Raw genomic sequence first — 15,773 nt, 5'->3', positions numbered from 1 at the left:
AGGCCTGGCCAAGTTCACACGGGGCTAAGTGGCAAAGCAGGGGCCCGCTCCGGTTCCCTGAGCCCCTGGGCTCTCCCTGGGATACGCACTGCCCTCCCGGGGGCAGGGGACAGAGCACAGATGTCATCCTGCTTCCCAAACAAAACAGCCAGCACTAGGCTTTTAAATTTTCAAATTTCTGTTTCTTTTTAAACATTTTCGTCAGCCACCCTCCAGCCTTTAAAAATAGAGCGGCTCAGACGCAGGCAGGCGCTAAGTCCAGGAGCTGCCTGAATATTCAGCTCTAGGGGCTCCTCTCCGGGAAAGGGCAGAGCCTGATGAATTAACCCATGTCCCCAGCCCAGAGCAGACTGGCTGTCTCACCCCACTTCCTGTCGCTCCCTCCAGGCCTGGGAAGCTGGGGAAGAGAGCCCCTGCCCGAAGGCGGTGGATCCGGGCTGGGTCCCCTGGTCCCAGGAGGAATGGGTCAGAAGCTACCTTCGGTTTGGCTCTTCCAAGGAGCTCTCCAAGTGTTCAAGGGCTTCGCCTCCTGGGAGAGCCATGAGACCTACTTTCTCCTTCTCCCTTTAAACACACTCCTTTAAATACACTATTTGCCTTCTGGAAGCCCCACCCAAGTGGCTGCCCCACCCCTCCCTGGAGTTCAGGGCGGACCCTTGCAGGTCTCTGGGCCTCACCTAACCCTGGGTTTTCCTTCTCTGTGATATTGGCTGTTTATTTATCTTCCTGCAGGCACCACTCTGTGGGCTGAGAAAGGCGGGCTGTTACCTTGAGGATGTTTACAGTCACCTGGGGAACAGGGTGTGCTCATCACTGTCGCAGGAGGCTGATGTCCCAAGATGCCATCGCAAGCTGGGGCCACGGGGTGAGGGCAGGGCGGAGACAGGTGAGGCCTCCTGTCCCACTGCCACCCCGGCTGCAGCAATCTCAGGCCCTCCGAGGCCCTCTCCTCCCACCCAGGTCTTTGCGAGTGAGGGCTGGGAAGGGCTGGAGGGAGGGCGAGGGTGGTGGGGTGGAGGGTCCAGGTTTAAACAGAGGCTGCTATTGGAGAAGACCTAAGACCTCGAGAGGCCACGGGAGGGACAAGTCTGCACGCACGGGGAGAGCATCTGGGGAGGGGACAGAAGGGCAGACGCAAAGGCTTTGTTGGGGTGAGGGGCCCAAGGAGGCTGTGCCGATGGACAGAGGGTGACGATGGCCGGAGAGACTCGGGCTCCTGCTCTGATGAGGTGGGAGCCATGGAGAGTGCTGAGCAGAGGAGGAGCGGGAGCTGCCCCAGGCTGTCCTGCCCAGCGTGGCCTTGCACCAGCACAGGGCCGGGCACACTGACATCCGCCGTCTGCCTTCTGCCCTCAGACGCGGCTCAAAGCCTGGCCGAGGCAGGAGCTCAGCGTCCAGCTGCAGCTGCAGCCTGACGCCCAGGCCTCCTGCCAAGGGTGTGGCGGGGGGTTCTGTTGTGGACAGAGGCCGACCCAGAGGCCCGTCACACCCTGGGGGGACAAGGCCATCCCTGGAGCCTGGGAATTGGTCCCTGGAGGCTGGTTCATCTGGGGGAGGAACTTGTGGAACGGCCGTGTGGCGGGTTCTGGTGTCCCAGTCCTTGCACGTGGACATGTGGCCGGCCACCTCCATCCAGCAGCCGGGGCCTGACAGAGCTGCGGATCGGGGTGCGGTGCCTCGTGAGCACCTCTGCTCTCAGCCACTCTTGGTGCAGCTGTCAGTCCTCTGGTGGTCACTAAGAAATTCATGGCATTGGGACAAAATCGCCCTCTCTCAGCAATCTATCAGCTCCAGTGTGCTTCCTGCATTCTGCTTCTATCAACTCCGCCGGGCTCAGCAGGCCCCCAGGGGCCACGGCAGCTGGGACATGCAGGATTTGATGGCCCTGGGAACCCCAATTCGGACCTCCCCCGCTGAGAGGGGCACCGTCTCTCATGCATGTGTCCGATCCGAAGCCGAGTCCTAATTCCTGATCTTTTCCCAGAGTCAGTGAGTTTTCTGTTGTTCCCAGGAGCCCATGGACCTGCTTTGATCCCTGGAGACAGGCTGCCTGTTTGAAACCCTCGCCCCGCCTCTTACTAGCTGTACGGTCTTGGGCAGCCACCGGACCTCTCTGGCCTCCGTGTCCACATCTGCCAAACGGGGACGGCAGTGAAGATGAATTACTGCCTCATTACTGCGCCCCGGGCCAGCCGGTGGCAGGGGCTCTGTCACCTGCTGGGACCCACACCGTGGGATGCTGCGTGGAGGGCGTGTCCGCGTCAGAGGGCAGGGGCAGGCACAGCGGGAGCAGGTTTCAGAAAAAGTCAAGCCCACGGGGTTGCGTGGGTGGGGGTGAGGGGCCTGAGCCCAGGAGACAGGGGAGGCCACAGTGGAGATGGGGGCTTGCCCAGGTGGCAGCAGGTGGCAGCAGGCATGGGAGCTGCCCAGGATGGGCCGAGGGCAGAGAGGAGTCCAGTGGACTCCAGCTGCCGTGGGAGCCGGGGCGGCGGGTCCTCCGTGGGTTAAGCATGGAGGCGCCCTCTGACCCAGCAATCCCACGCCTGGTGTCCACCCCAAAGAATGGGAAGTAGGCGTTCAAACAAAAGCTTGTACACTCATGTTCCCAGCAGCACTATTCACCATCGCCAAAAGGTGGAAACAACCCAAACGCTCATCGTCTGATGAAAGAATGAACAAAATGCCTACATCCGCAGAACAGAATATGACTCAGCCGTTGGAAGGAACGAGGACGTCCTGATCCTTGCTATGCTGCGGGTGAACCTTGAAACCGTGACGAGGACTGACAGAAGCCATCACGGGAGGCCATGCACTGCGTGACCCCGTTCATATAAGATGTCCGGCACATGGGGAGGGGGTGATTGCTATTGCGTTTGGGGTGATGACAAAATTCTGGAACTAGATAGTGGCGCTCTCGCACAATGTGCAAGTACTTAACGCTACTGAATTGTATACTTTCAAATGGTTAAAATGGCAGATGTGTACTTTACCACAATTTTTAAAAAAATCAGCCCAAGGAGCACCATCTGGCCAGAGGCGGGACGCAGTCTTCCTCTGGCGGGCTCTGGGCAGCGCTGGCTCTTCCCTCCTGGAAGTCACGCTGCGGGGGGAGAGAGGAGGCTGAGAGGCGGGGCGGTGGCTGGGTCCCCACAGCCAGGGCAGCACGCGGGGAGGGTGTGGGCCTCTCCCTGGCCCAGGCCAGCGGCCACCTGCCAGCTGCAGGACCACGGGGGAGCAGGGCCACCTCTCGGGGCTTCAGACGCCTTGTCTGTGAAACGCCAGGGTTGGACTAGAGAGAGGGACACAGCAGAGTCTGTCTCTTATGCCCTGAGAGCCCGAGTGGAACCAGATGTCGCCTCCTGACCCGTGGGAACGTCAGAGCGGCCAGCACAGGCCACCCCAGGACGGCTCCCCCGGGCCGCAGGGGCGGCGTCCCCCTCACGCCAGCCTCTCGGAGTCTGCCTTCCCAACTCTGCAGTGATCCCAGCGTGCAGGGCAGTGCTTCTTAATATTTCCTGGATCATGGACTTCTTTGCACTCTCTCCAGAAGGACACCCAGAGCAGAGTTAGGAGCACCCGTTTATGGTATAATAGTGCCTGTGCTGGCGTCAGATGGATTGAAATCCAAATCCTGGCCCCGCTACGATCATTATACCTGTGTACATCTCAGGTTTTCCCATCTGTGCAATGGGTGTGTTCATAGCACCCACCTCAAGGATCAGATGAGATAATTCTTACACACCACTTAGGAGACACTTGGCACTCAATAAAGACCAGACTCGCCTGCTCTGCAAACTTCCCAAAGGCTACCAGCTCCACCCTCAGCCCCTCAGACCGGAGAGGTCTCTCCCTGTAGTCTGGCCCCCCGTCCCAGCCCTGCCTTCCAAATGCCATCTCTCACATCTGTCCCCTGCCCCATCCCATTGCCAGGGGAGCAGTGGTGTTTGCACCTCGGTCTTATAATCCAACACGTTTTACCTTTGCCAATAAGATGATCATATTGTCTACAAAGTAACTAGCTTTATCTCTTCTTCAATATTTCAATATTATGATCAGTCCATGTATATCTGAAAATAACACATTTCTTTTTTGAGCTGTTCAGATCCAATAAAAGAAATTTTATTGGATCTTTACTTTTGCCTCTTGATCTGTCAATTTCTGAGACAAATATATTAAAGTCTCTCTAATTGTGAAATTGTCCATTTTGCTTTATAGTTCTATTGGTTTTTTGTGTTAAACATTTTAAAACTATGTTGTTAAGGGCACAAAGTTTCATAATTTTTATTTTGCTGGTAGAATGTCTCTTCCAGCAACATGAATCCAACCTTCCTTCTTTATGGTTTTGCTTTTTGTTTCATCTGATATTGATGTATCCTCATCAATATTCTTTGGTAGGATTTTTGTATATCTTTTCCCAATCTCCTATTTAGAAATGTCCTGGGTCATTATGGTGTACATGCGTCTCTTGAAGACAGGATTTTGTTTTTTGCCTATGGAAGTTTTCTCCATAATAGGTAAATTTTTTTTTAATTTGAAAATATTAAGGGGCACAAATGTTTTTGTTACATGGATGGCTTTTATAACGCTTAGGGCAGGGCTACTAGTGTGCCCATCACCTGAATAGTGTTCATTGTATTAGTAAGTTCAACTCATTCACATTTATTGCCTATGATTACCAAAACGTTTGAACTTATTCCTGATTAGTTTTGTTTTCTATTCCCCATGCTTTGTTTTTCTTCTCTTTTCTGATATTTGTTGGACTGATTTCATTTTTTCCATTTTAGTTTTTTCCCTCTAATAATTTATAAGTTCTACATTCTATTTCTATTTTTCTGGAGGTTTCTCTTGACATTTTCACACACATATTTAAGGTTAATCTGCCAATATCTAGAATTAATCAGATATATCCACCCTCCAACAATACAAGAGCCTTAGTGCACATTTACTCTCCTCTGCTCCACAAACTCCTTAACTGCTTTGTTGATAATTCTAAGATTCTGGTGCCATATTGTTATTGATTTTTAAGTGATCAGCACTTACTTAGATTTCGTAAATTTCTTTGGTTTCTTTGCTCGCCATCATTCCTTGTATTCCATTTCTTGGATTAATTTTTCTTCTTGCCAGAGCACATCATTTAGCAATTCTTTCAAAAGTGAATTTTATCAATGCTAAACAGTCTTAGATATTGCATGGCTTGAAATTTTATTCTTACATTTGGCTACATATAGAATTCTGAGTTTGGAATTATTTTCCCTCAGATTTTGAAAATAATTATATCATTTTTTCTGGTTTCTGGCGTTCCATTCTTTTGCAAGTAGTCTGGTTGTTGTTGGGTGGTTTGTTTTTTTTTTCTTCTGAAGATATTTAGTGTTTTTTTTTAAATCCTAGTGTTCTGAAATTTCAACCTGTCTGTCTACCAGGAAATCTCTGTCTTCATTCATCCTGACTGGCTCTGGCAGAGTTCTGGGATGTTGTCAGTCTCAGCTCTGGGAAATTTCTTCCCCTGCATTCTTTGGATGTGTCCTTTCTTCCTTTCTTCGACAGGGGCTCATGCTGTGGCATCATCATAGCTCACTGCAGCCTCAAACTGGCCTCAAGTGATCCTCCAGCCTTGGCCTCCCAAAGTGCTAGGATTACAGGTGTGAGTCACCGTGTCCCTCATGTGTCCTTTTTGATGAGAAAATGGAACTTTGACTTTGGCCTTCATACCTCCTGGCCTTTATTTTGTACTTTCCACCCTTTTGTCCTTTTGGGCTGCACTCTGGAAGTCTTTGGCTCAAACCTCTAACTCATTTCTTTGCTCCTCAGCTGTGTCCATTCTGTCGTGCAGTCTATTTATTAAGTTTTCTTCAACAATCAGATTTTAATTTTCCAAATTCTCTTGAGTTGATCTTTTTGAGGCTCCCATATTCTATTCCATCTCCCGAAGGACGTTGATTCACCTGTTCTGAATTCTCACTCTGACTGCATCAACCGCCCTCCCGCGGTGTCAGTTCTCTCCAAGGAGTTGGCTGCCTGGCATTCACAGAGCTCATCTCTGTATGAGGCTCACTGGTAGCCCGTCTGCAAGCATCTCATCTCCCCACAGCCAGCCTCCACGCGTGGGGCAGAAGAATGTTCTGTGCTCGAGGGCCACCATTCTCCCTGGGTGTCCCCAGCCTTCAGGACACCACCTGGCCCTTCAAGCCTCACACCCACAGTTACTGCTGACCACTCCCTCAAAATGCAGATACCTGTGTTCTCTGCTTGGCCCAGGTGTGTGTGTGTTTGGTGGGGGGGGGGGGGGAAGAGGGTTCAATTTGCCTGTGGCTCCCACTAAAGTACCTCAAACAACCACCTGTCAGGGCCGGAGGCCTGCAAACCCCTACCTACATCTTGCAGCCGCCATGGCGCCTCCACCCGAGTCAGCCCCTCCCCGCCACCTTTAAGGCCTTTGGCATAGTTTCTGGTCTACCAAGGGCACCATACTTGGTTTTCAATACGGTTGTGAATTTTAAATATCTATTTTTTGTCCTTTTGAGGATTTGGCATGATGGGGGGTGCCTCAGTCCGAGTCACTCGGCCACTCATCGCTCTCTAGTTTCGGGGAGCCTCTGGGCTCCTTCACTCTTGCAGCCTGGAGATGCCGGGTGTCAGCTCCCGCGGCAGCTTTGGGCTTGAACGGAACGTGGCTCCACTCTCTCAGCGACACTTTTCACAAACTTGAAATGAATCACTCCTGACCGTACTGCACAGACACCTGGGAAGGTCAGTGACGTAGCAAAGGGTCTGGCACGTGCTCAGCAAACCCGGATCCTTCCCCTTCCTCTCTTTCCATTGCCCCACGAGGGGTGGAGCGCCTGAGGCCTGAAGGCCCCATGTGGCCTTCTGGATCCTTCTAAATCCTTTGTCCTGTAAGATCTGGATTCATTCCAAAGGCCCTATGGGGCCTTCAGGCCGTGGGTGCCCCACCCCTGCTAGACAGCCCGTGGCTCAGGCAGTGAGTGCTGCAGGGTGGGGAGAGAGAGACCTGGAGGAAGGAAGAGGTGGGCAGGGAGGGTGGGGGTTCAGGCTGGGGGTGGGGAGGACAGGGCAACGTAAGGTTTGGGAATACTGGGGGAAACATTGATGTGCTTGTTTAGGCAGAGGTCAGGGACTCAAAAGCCACAGGGGGCCAGGAGATGACACAGACCTGTGAACAGGGCTGGGTCCTGGAGAGGGACGTTTACAAAAGCCTCCACCAGGTCACCGCCCAACTGAGCAGCCCCAGCTGTGCCGAGCCGGCCTCCCAGCCAGGGGGAGGGCAGGACAGTGGCCCTGAAAGAAAACACCTCGAGCCAATAAACACTGCTGAGGGCCCAGCGCAGCCTCTGGTCTGCGTGGAGTGCGTCGCAGGCGCTGTGGGATGGGGTCTCCCACGAGGGCAGGGATGCAGAGGTCTGAGCCCCTGCACGCTCCCCTAACCTGGCCGTGGGGGCCTCAGCCCGGTGGTCTCTGCAGCCTGGGATGCCCCGTGTCGCTTTGCTTTTTGGGGTAAGGGCTGACGTGATTCACTCGGCCAACCGTGGTTGAGGTCCCCAGGCCTTGAGCACGGGAGCCTCCAGAATGTGCACAGGGTCAGAAAGAGACACTGGTCCTTGGGAACACCAGTGTGGGACCAGAACATGGTGAGTGGCTTGGGAGGCAGCGACGACGCCAGCATCCAGAGCGGTCCTCTGGCGCCACCCAGTGTCCATCGGTGTGAACTGCAGCTCCACGCCACCACCTGATCCTCGCTGAGGAAGAAAACCAGGTGAGAACTCCGGATTTCTGCCCCCAGCCTGTTTGCATGGCAGGCCCCGCTTCTTTCTAAATTTGAAGTAGCCTGATTATTGCTGGCCTCCTTTAGGCCTTAACCTGGGGGTCCAGGATAGCTTTGCAAAATCTAATCAAGGACTTAAAAAAGTTTTCTTTCACCCAAATCGCCAACAGGGCAGACACATTTGCTGGACAGGCAATTTGGTTACTATTTCTACACATTTCTATCCCAAGGAGTCATTTTGTTACAGCCCCGGCATAGGCTGGCTTAGGGGCCTGTGAGAGCCCAGAAGAAAGGTGAGTCTTTTTGGACTGCCGCTCGTGGCTTGGCCTCAGGTCACCCTCAGCCGGGCCCCAGGCCTGGGCAGCGGTGGCTTAATGTAACAGACCAGCCCCGCACGGCCAGGGGGGTGTGGGGCCTGAGGAAACTGCGGCCGGGGTCCCCACTGCAGAAAGCTCTTTGATAAAGAAAAGCAAACGGCAGGTGCAGAGACAGGCGAGGCAGGTAAGGTGCATTCAGGGGCATCCAGGGAACCCAGAGCACCTGAGAGATGGAGGTGGAGGGACAGGTCGTGAAGGGTCGTCCTCTAGTGCTAAGCCGAGGGATTTCTGCTCACCCCAAACCCAGTGGGGAGCTGCTGGGGGGCTACAGGTCCAGGCCAAGGCCAAGCTGGGACCTGCACAGACTCCTGACTTAGAAGCAGAGTGACTTCTCTTCAGGCATCCTTCAGCCTTGCTGGTGGTGGGCATTTGCAGTTTGTGGCTGAGACAAGGTTTCCCGCTGGCCAAGCACCCCGGCAGGCTGCACACAGGTCCTCAGCCTGGCAGCCACCCAGAACCCCGAGGGCCCTTGTCCACAGCGGCCTAGGGGGAAGGGGAAGAGCTTGCCCAGGAGGGCGAGAAGGCTCACAGGGGATTGGGGCCCTTCCCCCTCTTTCCTGTGGCCGTGCGCCCGCTGGCATCGCTCCTCGCGCGCACACACACACACACACACACACACACACTCACTCCACTTGAAGGGGACTATGCTGCCACCTGGTGGCCACACCAGGACCGTGCCGGGAAGGACTTCCAGGTTCCAGCGGAAGGCCCCGCCTCCCACGTCTGGGGCTCCCACCCGAGCCCACCACCTTGCTTTGCAGAAGTCGGTGTCCTTGACTGAGCAGCAGCGTTCTGTAATAAATGTCTCTCCTTCCTTCAACCCTTTCTCGTGGAGCTGGAGGCTCAGAGAGCAGAGTCACAAGCAAGTTGCTGGCAACACCAGGCCCCAGTCCCTTCCTCTGCAGCAGTCCCTGGGGCCCAGTTCCCACCCAGTCCTGCTTGCTGTGTGGCCTGGGGCCTGTCAACGAGCCACTCTGAGGCCTGGTGTCCTGAGGGTGACGCCACCTTGAGGGGTGTCGGAAGGGTTAAACGAGGTGATGTATGTATAACAGGGTCAAATGCACCTGCTAAAACGCAGACGTGTAAGTAATTGCTCCTTGTTAACAACTCATCACGTTATTTTTTAAATTGCCAATTAAAACTAACTCAGTCTCTTTCCATCTAAACTGGCCTTTGGTCTGCCTCAGGTTCTTCTGGGGAAGCATGGAGTCAGGTCCAAGTTCCCACGCTCTGGAGTGGCTGACAGCTCCCTCGCTTTTGAGAGGGTCTCCCACATTTTCCTCCCTGCCATGGGGATGTCTGGATCTGGGAGTTGGCTTCTGCTGGGGGTCCTGGCCATGTACCTGGTTTTGGGGTGTGGGCCTCTGCCCACCTGCTCCCACACTGAGGGAGCCAAGAGGGGCCTGCTCCCTGGCCCCTCCAGTGGAGGCCCTGCCTCACTGGAGGCCCCTACCTCACTCGGAGACCCCAGTGGAGGTCTGCCGGTGCCACGAGCCTCTGAGGTGTGGCTGCACCTCCTGTCTGGCCCAGATTGGGTGTCCCCTGCAGCTCTCAGCCCCAGGTCACTTCGCCCCTCCTTGGTGGTGGCCCACCAGAGCTCCCGGCTGCAGCCCTCCACAGGCACGCAGGAACTGCCAGCTTCTTCCTTGCCAGGCCCGAGGGAGAGCAGGAGTCTTGGGGGCCCTACCACAGGCTCCTGTGTTCAGCCACTCCCATGCCACATGGAACCAGCCCTGTCACTAGCTGGGCTTTTTGCCAGGACTCCTGTCCTCTTGCTCAGACCCCCTCCCCCACATCGGCTTTTGAACCAACACAGGGTGGGGGGGTCACTTCCCAGGGCCCTGGTTCATCTGCATGTGGTCGCGGCCCCTCCGAAGCTCTCCTCCTCCCACCCAGGACCAGAGGCCACTGTCTCTGTCTAGTGGGAACTTACCCCAGGTCACCTCCTCCTTCCCTACCCCGTGGACTTCTGTCCTACATTTCCCTGGGGACTGTCGCTTGGCCTGAATGGCCAGAGTGCAGGGAAAAAAACCAGGGCAACCGGCATTGCATATGTAAGTGCCTGGCACGGGGTGGGAGCTTGGGAAGTGCCCATGCCTGTCCTCCTCCCCTCCTCCCCTTCCTTCCTCGGGCTGGTGGCTGAGCCTGCCCTGACCCTGCAGTTCTGCCGTAGGCTGAGCGCCAGGAAACCCCCCTTCGGATACAGGCCCAGCTCTGGCCCCCACGGCCTGCTTTACCCAGGGATGCCTGGCCCTGGGGGACTGCTGGGTCACAGGACAGTGTCAGGCCAGGGGCACAGGCTGCGGGGTGCAGCTGCCGGGGCCGGAACCCCTGCGGCTCCACCGACTAGCTGCAGGCCCCCGGCCAGCACCCCGGGTCACCCAGAGCCGTGGGTTAAACGGCAACAGCCTCAAGAGGGTGGTTACGTGGCTGTGAAACGTGCTCGTCACAGTGCCCGGGATGTAGGAAGCGCTGAGGAAACGGCTGTCGCCGCAGTGATATTGAAACAGGTCCCAACTAACGGGGAGACTGTGACCCAGAAAACTGAAGAAGCTGCAGGGGCTTTGCGCCCTGAAACCCGAGGCGAACCCGGAGAATCCCAGTGCCACGTCGTGTGCGCGTACGTGTGTGTGTGTGACCTCTCCACCTCCGCCTCGTCACCGTCATCCCAGCTGCTCCTTTGTGCCAAGCACTCTGAGGCAGAGGCTCTTACCGCGCCCACTCACCGTAAACCCACCACACCGCGGGCAGCAGGGTGCTGAGGCCGGCGCCGTCGCGGTGCAGCTTCTAGCCGGGCTTCCCAGCAGCCGGGGCAGGGCTGCCACCCCCTGCCGTGCGTGTGTGCGCGTGTGCGTGTGTGTGCGTGTGCATGTGTGTGCGTGTACACGTGCGTGTGAGCAAACTGAGCTGTCTGTGCGGGTGCCCACACCGAAGCCGCCTCTGTCCCTGCACAGACTGGCCACATCGCCACCTACACCTGTGCAGCTGGGGCTCTAGACCCAAATGCTGGAAGTAATTTTCATCTGGCGAGACTGTCCCCAGCCTGTCCTCCAGGGCTCTCACACACCCCACTGCGAGTCATCGCCAGCCCAGGCCCTGGCTGTCGTTGACCTGGACATCCTGGTGCGAAGCCACGTTCTGATTTTTGCAGCTTCAGACCAGGGCACCTCTGAGCCTCACACTGGGCCACTGCCACCACTGCCACCCCTCGCCGTTCCCAAGCCCTTCCCACGCAGAGGGCCGGGAGCCTGGCTGCTCACTCAGCGTGGGCACATTGGACCAGCTGCCCTGCCTGCAGAGGGGGTCGCCAGCCACAGGAAGGCAGCAGAGGTAGACGGAGAAGCAGACAGAGGAGCCCTGGTCCCGCTGTCTGAGCCCTGGGGGCAACCCCTGGGCCGCCCAGGCCCGCGAGCTTTGCACATGGGCAGGTGTGAGCTGAGTTTCTGGCACGTGCAGGTGCAAGTCTGGGCCCTGGAAGGGAAGAGCTATGAGTGGCATGAGACATGGAGAGATCGGAGGGGGCGGTGAAACCCCCCCCAGGCTGCGGAAACAGAAGGGGGCTCGGGCCACGTCCCCCCAGGCCATTGCTGAGGGGACCCGGCACAAGAACGTCTGGTGTGGGACACACCCGCCACTCCTGCAGCCACCTCCTGACAAGGAGCCCAGCCTCCACCCGAGCCGGCTGCTTGGGCGCAGGAGGGACCCTCCCCGCGGCAGGGGGCACGGTCCACACCAGCTGGGCTCCCCAGCAAGACGTCTGTGCACCCCTGGGAAGGAGTATGTGGTCTTAGGCACTTATGTCCCTCAGTGCCTGGCAGAGGGGCCAGTGACATGACAGCTGCTCAGCAAAGAGCTGGCCAAGGACTCTGTGTCCTTCTGAGGGCACCGGGCACCCCACCAGTCCCGGTCACATATAGGGTGGCGCTTCTACCAGCAGCCTGCAGCACCCCCGGGCCCCTTGGGTGGAGAGGTGAGGAGGGCCCGGCAGGAAGGGCTCTGGCCCCACCACGGGAGTGCCGGGGTGTGTCCCTGCACCCCATCCTTGCATGGGAAAAACTGAAGAAAAGGCCACGTGGCCAAAAGGGAGAGGCACTGAGGGAGCCGCGCCTGGGCCTGGACGTAGCGCGGCCTCGGGAAAGTCGCCGCCTCCCTGGACCTCCTCCTCCTCCGCGGAGCGGGACGACCCTGCCTCGTGGACTCTCGTGGAGAAGAGTCAAGATGCTGCCCGCACACGGGTGGCCTTGTTTGGCCTGGTGACACCGCAGAGCGAGGACTGTCATCGCATTCTTTTCTGGAAGGAGGACTCAGAGCTTAGATGTGTCATCAGTGTGAGCTGGCCCAAGCAGGACTCGGGACCCTGAGGCTGGACAGGGCCAGCTGTCCTCCCCTCCGACGACAGGAAGGTTCTCTGGGCTCAGGGACTACAGGAGTCCGAGCGGGGAGGTGCCGGAGGTCCCTCTGAAGGTGGCTGTCCCTGGCCAGACCCCCAGGCACAGGGAACGAGAAAGCCCTGAGAGGTATGAGGGCCGGGAGCAGTGTGCCCCCGCTCGGCAGGGCCCCGCATCACGCTCGGGTGGGAGAGTCAGGCTGAGGCGCCCCCGGGCAGGACAGGGAGGCAGACACGGTTCTCAGGCGCCTGCGGTCGTGGTGGGGATGCCTGCCTGCTCCGTCCACCTGCTCTTCCAGCAGGCTCGGCCGTCTCTCTCCAGCTGGGGGTGCCGCTCCTTCCAGGGGCTCTGGTCCCAGAGGCCAGCAGGTGAATAAGGTGAGGGACAGAGGTGGCGCATTGCCCCATCTCGGGGCAGAACCGAGCTCGACTCTCCTACTGGGAGGGGGATTTCCTTTTCTGGGGTTCATGAATGGGTTCTGAAGCAAAACACGTGCTCCCCAAGCTTCGAAGAAAGCAACCGTCATTTCAATCAGGTGAATTTTGACGAGAAGCTTGGGGTCCCGGCCTAGGCCATGGGCTGCTGAGGGGGCCCTCCCAGCGCTATGGAGCAGACAGCGCCCACTGGCTGTCGCCGGGCTCCCCCCACAACCCCCGCCTCTCCCACGGCTCCCTCCCTCCCAGGGCCTCAGCCAAGGGCTCAGCCCTCTCCCTCCCCCGTCAGGCCCCCCCACCCCCCCTCGAGGTGCACATATCACCATCACAGCGAGTGGCTTTGAGACGCTCCTCTGGGGGGCCCATGTTCTGAAGCAGTGACCAAAGCATCATTGCCCTGCAATTATTTTTTTCTCCTTTAAACTAATTATGCAGCTGAAGTGGCTGCCTACCTCGGGGTGAGTGATTATAGCTGAGCAGAGAACAAATTCAGCAATTTGGAGCCTTAAGAGTTTCTAAACTGCCCTTTAAAACTCACAGCAGTCATCAGTTTGAAAGAAAAGGTTGCGGGAGAGTCAGTCTCCTGAAGGATTCAGAGCATAACGTTCCTGCAGCAGCTTTGCTGGGAGCCGGCAGAGGGTCAGGCTGCCCCAGCCCAGCCCAGCCCGGCTTCGACAAAGGCTCCTGGGCTGGGAGCACACAGCAAGAGTCAGGAAGAAACGTGGCTGGGGACAGGCAGGGAAGGGCCCTGGGTGTGGCTCGGCCTGCCCTGCTCCTGTCCTGGCCATTTCCAACTTGTGTGGACAAAAGGGGCCCCTGCCTCTCCCCAGCGCACCCGGGGTCAGCGAACACCACGCGCAGTGACACTGGCAGGAGGACCAGATGCCGTTCACCACCTGTACCCCTGCGTGAAGTCGGCCCCCAGGCCCGGAGTACTCCCGGGGCAGGAGGGAGGGAGCAACTCGGCTGAGGAAGCCACGAAGGGCTTGTTTGTCATCAGAACAGGCCCCAAGACAGAAACGAGCCAAGTGGCTTTGTTTCCAGGGTGGGTCTCCTTCACAGCTGTGTCCTGGGTCTAGCACGGACCCGGCACCCAGCAGATGTGCGGCAGATCCTCCTCCCCCCACCTGGAGGAACAAGTCCAAGGGAAGGTACAGTTGTCATCAGGCTGGACGCTGCAAAGCAGGGAGAGTCCCTGTACATGGAGACCTGGCAGCTAAGCACCTGGGGCCTCTCTGGAAAGGGTGTGGAGCAAGGGGCAGGCCCTGCTGTGATCAGGAGGGAGGGAGCAGAGACGCCAGCCACAGGGAACCAGGAGGAAGTAACTCATCCCCCACATCACCATTGTCCTGGCCCGAGGCAAGGAGAGGCCTTGGGCAGCAGCTGCTTCCTCACATCAGGAGCAGCGGAGGACCTCAGAGCAGTTGGGAGCCAGCACTCCAGGGTCCGGCTCTCTCCAGGGCCACAGGTCGGGGTGGCCAGGACTCCTCTGGACACTGCCCTGCAAGGCCAGCTGATTTCTGAATCCCACGATGCAACCCCAAGTACATCCCTAGTAGGAGCGAACCAGCAGAGCCCCTCCGCCTACCCCAGCGGAGAAGCCAGGGCAGGGCTGGGAGGGTGGTGGCGCTACAGAGAGCTGGGCTTGGCCAAGCTCAGAGGAGCCCTTCCTCCCTCTTCTTTTCTCCTACCTGCCCCTACTGCCGGGCAGCCCAAAGAGTGCCTTTCACGAAAGGCAGAAAGGCTTGCCTGCGGGGGGCCGGGGACCCTGAGGCCTCGGGGCCACATGTGGCCTTCTGGATTCTTGAGTATAGCCTTTTGACTGAATCCAAATTTTATGGAACAAATCCTTTTATTAGGTTATTAAGTATGAAATGTCCGATTTCCTTAAGTACTAAGTTTCACAGTTGATATCTCTGACATTTCACTGTGACACGTCTTGTTTTATTTTTATTGTGAAGGTACATCCCCAGTCTTTCAAACGCATGGTTTGGCTTGTGATTATCGTGCCCATTTTTTTTTTTTAGAGCAATTTTTTGTGAAACCATGGATAAGTCAAAAATTTGTGTTATTTTCGAATATGAGTTGCATTGTGGAACCAACACAGCACAGACAGCTCGAAATATCAACAAAGTGTTTGGGAAGGATGTGGCTAATGAACACACAGTACTGCGATGGTTTGAGAAGTTCCATTCTGGTGATTTTAATCTTGAAAATGAGCCACATGGGCGACCTGAGACCAAGGTGGATAATGTTGAGCTGAAAGCTGTAGCAGAAGCAAATCCATCTCAACCTAGGTGTGAATTAGCAGCAAGTTTTGATGTTACTATTCCAACAATATTGGACCATTTGGAACAAATCGGCAAGGTAAAGAAGCTGGATAGATGGGTACCGCATGAATTAAACGAGCGTCAGGAGAGATCATGGTATTATCACATGTGATGAAAAATGGATTATTTTTGACAATCATCAAGTCTTCAGCACAATGGCTGGATAAAGATGAAGTGCAGAAACACAGTCCAAAACCGAATATTCACCAAAAACAGCTAATGGTGTGTGTTTGGTGGTCCAGCACCAGTATTATCCACTACAGCTTCATGAAACCTGGTCAATTACAGCGGTTGTCTGTTACAACCAACTGGACAAAATGATGAGGAAGCTTAAGCAGCCGAGATTGGTCAATGAGAAAGGCCAGTCCTCTTGCAAGACAACGCTTGAACACGTCACACAAACAACGCTGCTCAAACTACAGAGGCTGAACTTGGAAACTCTCTGTCATCCACCGTATTCACCA

Source organism: Eulemur rufifrons, chromosome 9 (assembly GCF_041146395.1).
Source record: "Eulemur rufifrons isolate Redbay chromosome 9, OSU_ERuf_1, whole genome shotgun sequence".
NCBI classification, from domain to species: domain Eukaryota; kingdom Metazoa; phylum Chordata; class Mammalia; order Primates; family Lemuridae; genus Eulemur; species Eulemur rufifrons.
Note: the sequence above shows the minus strand (reverse complement) of the source record.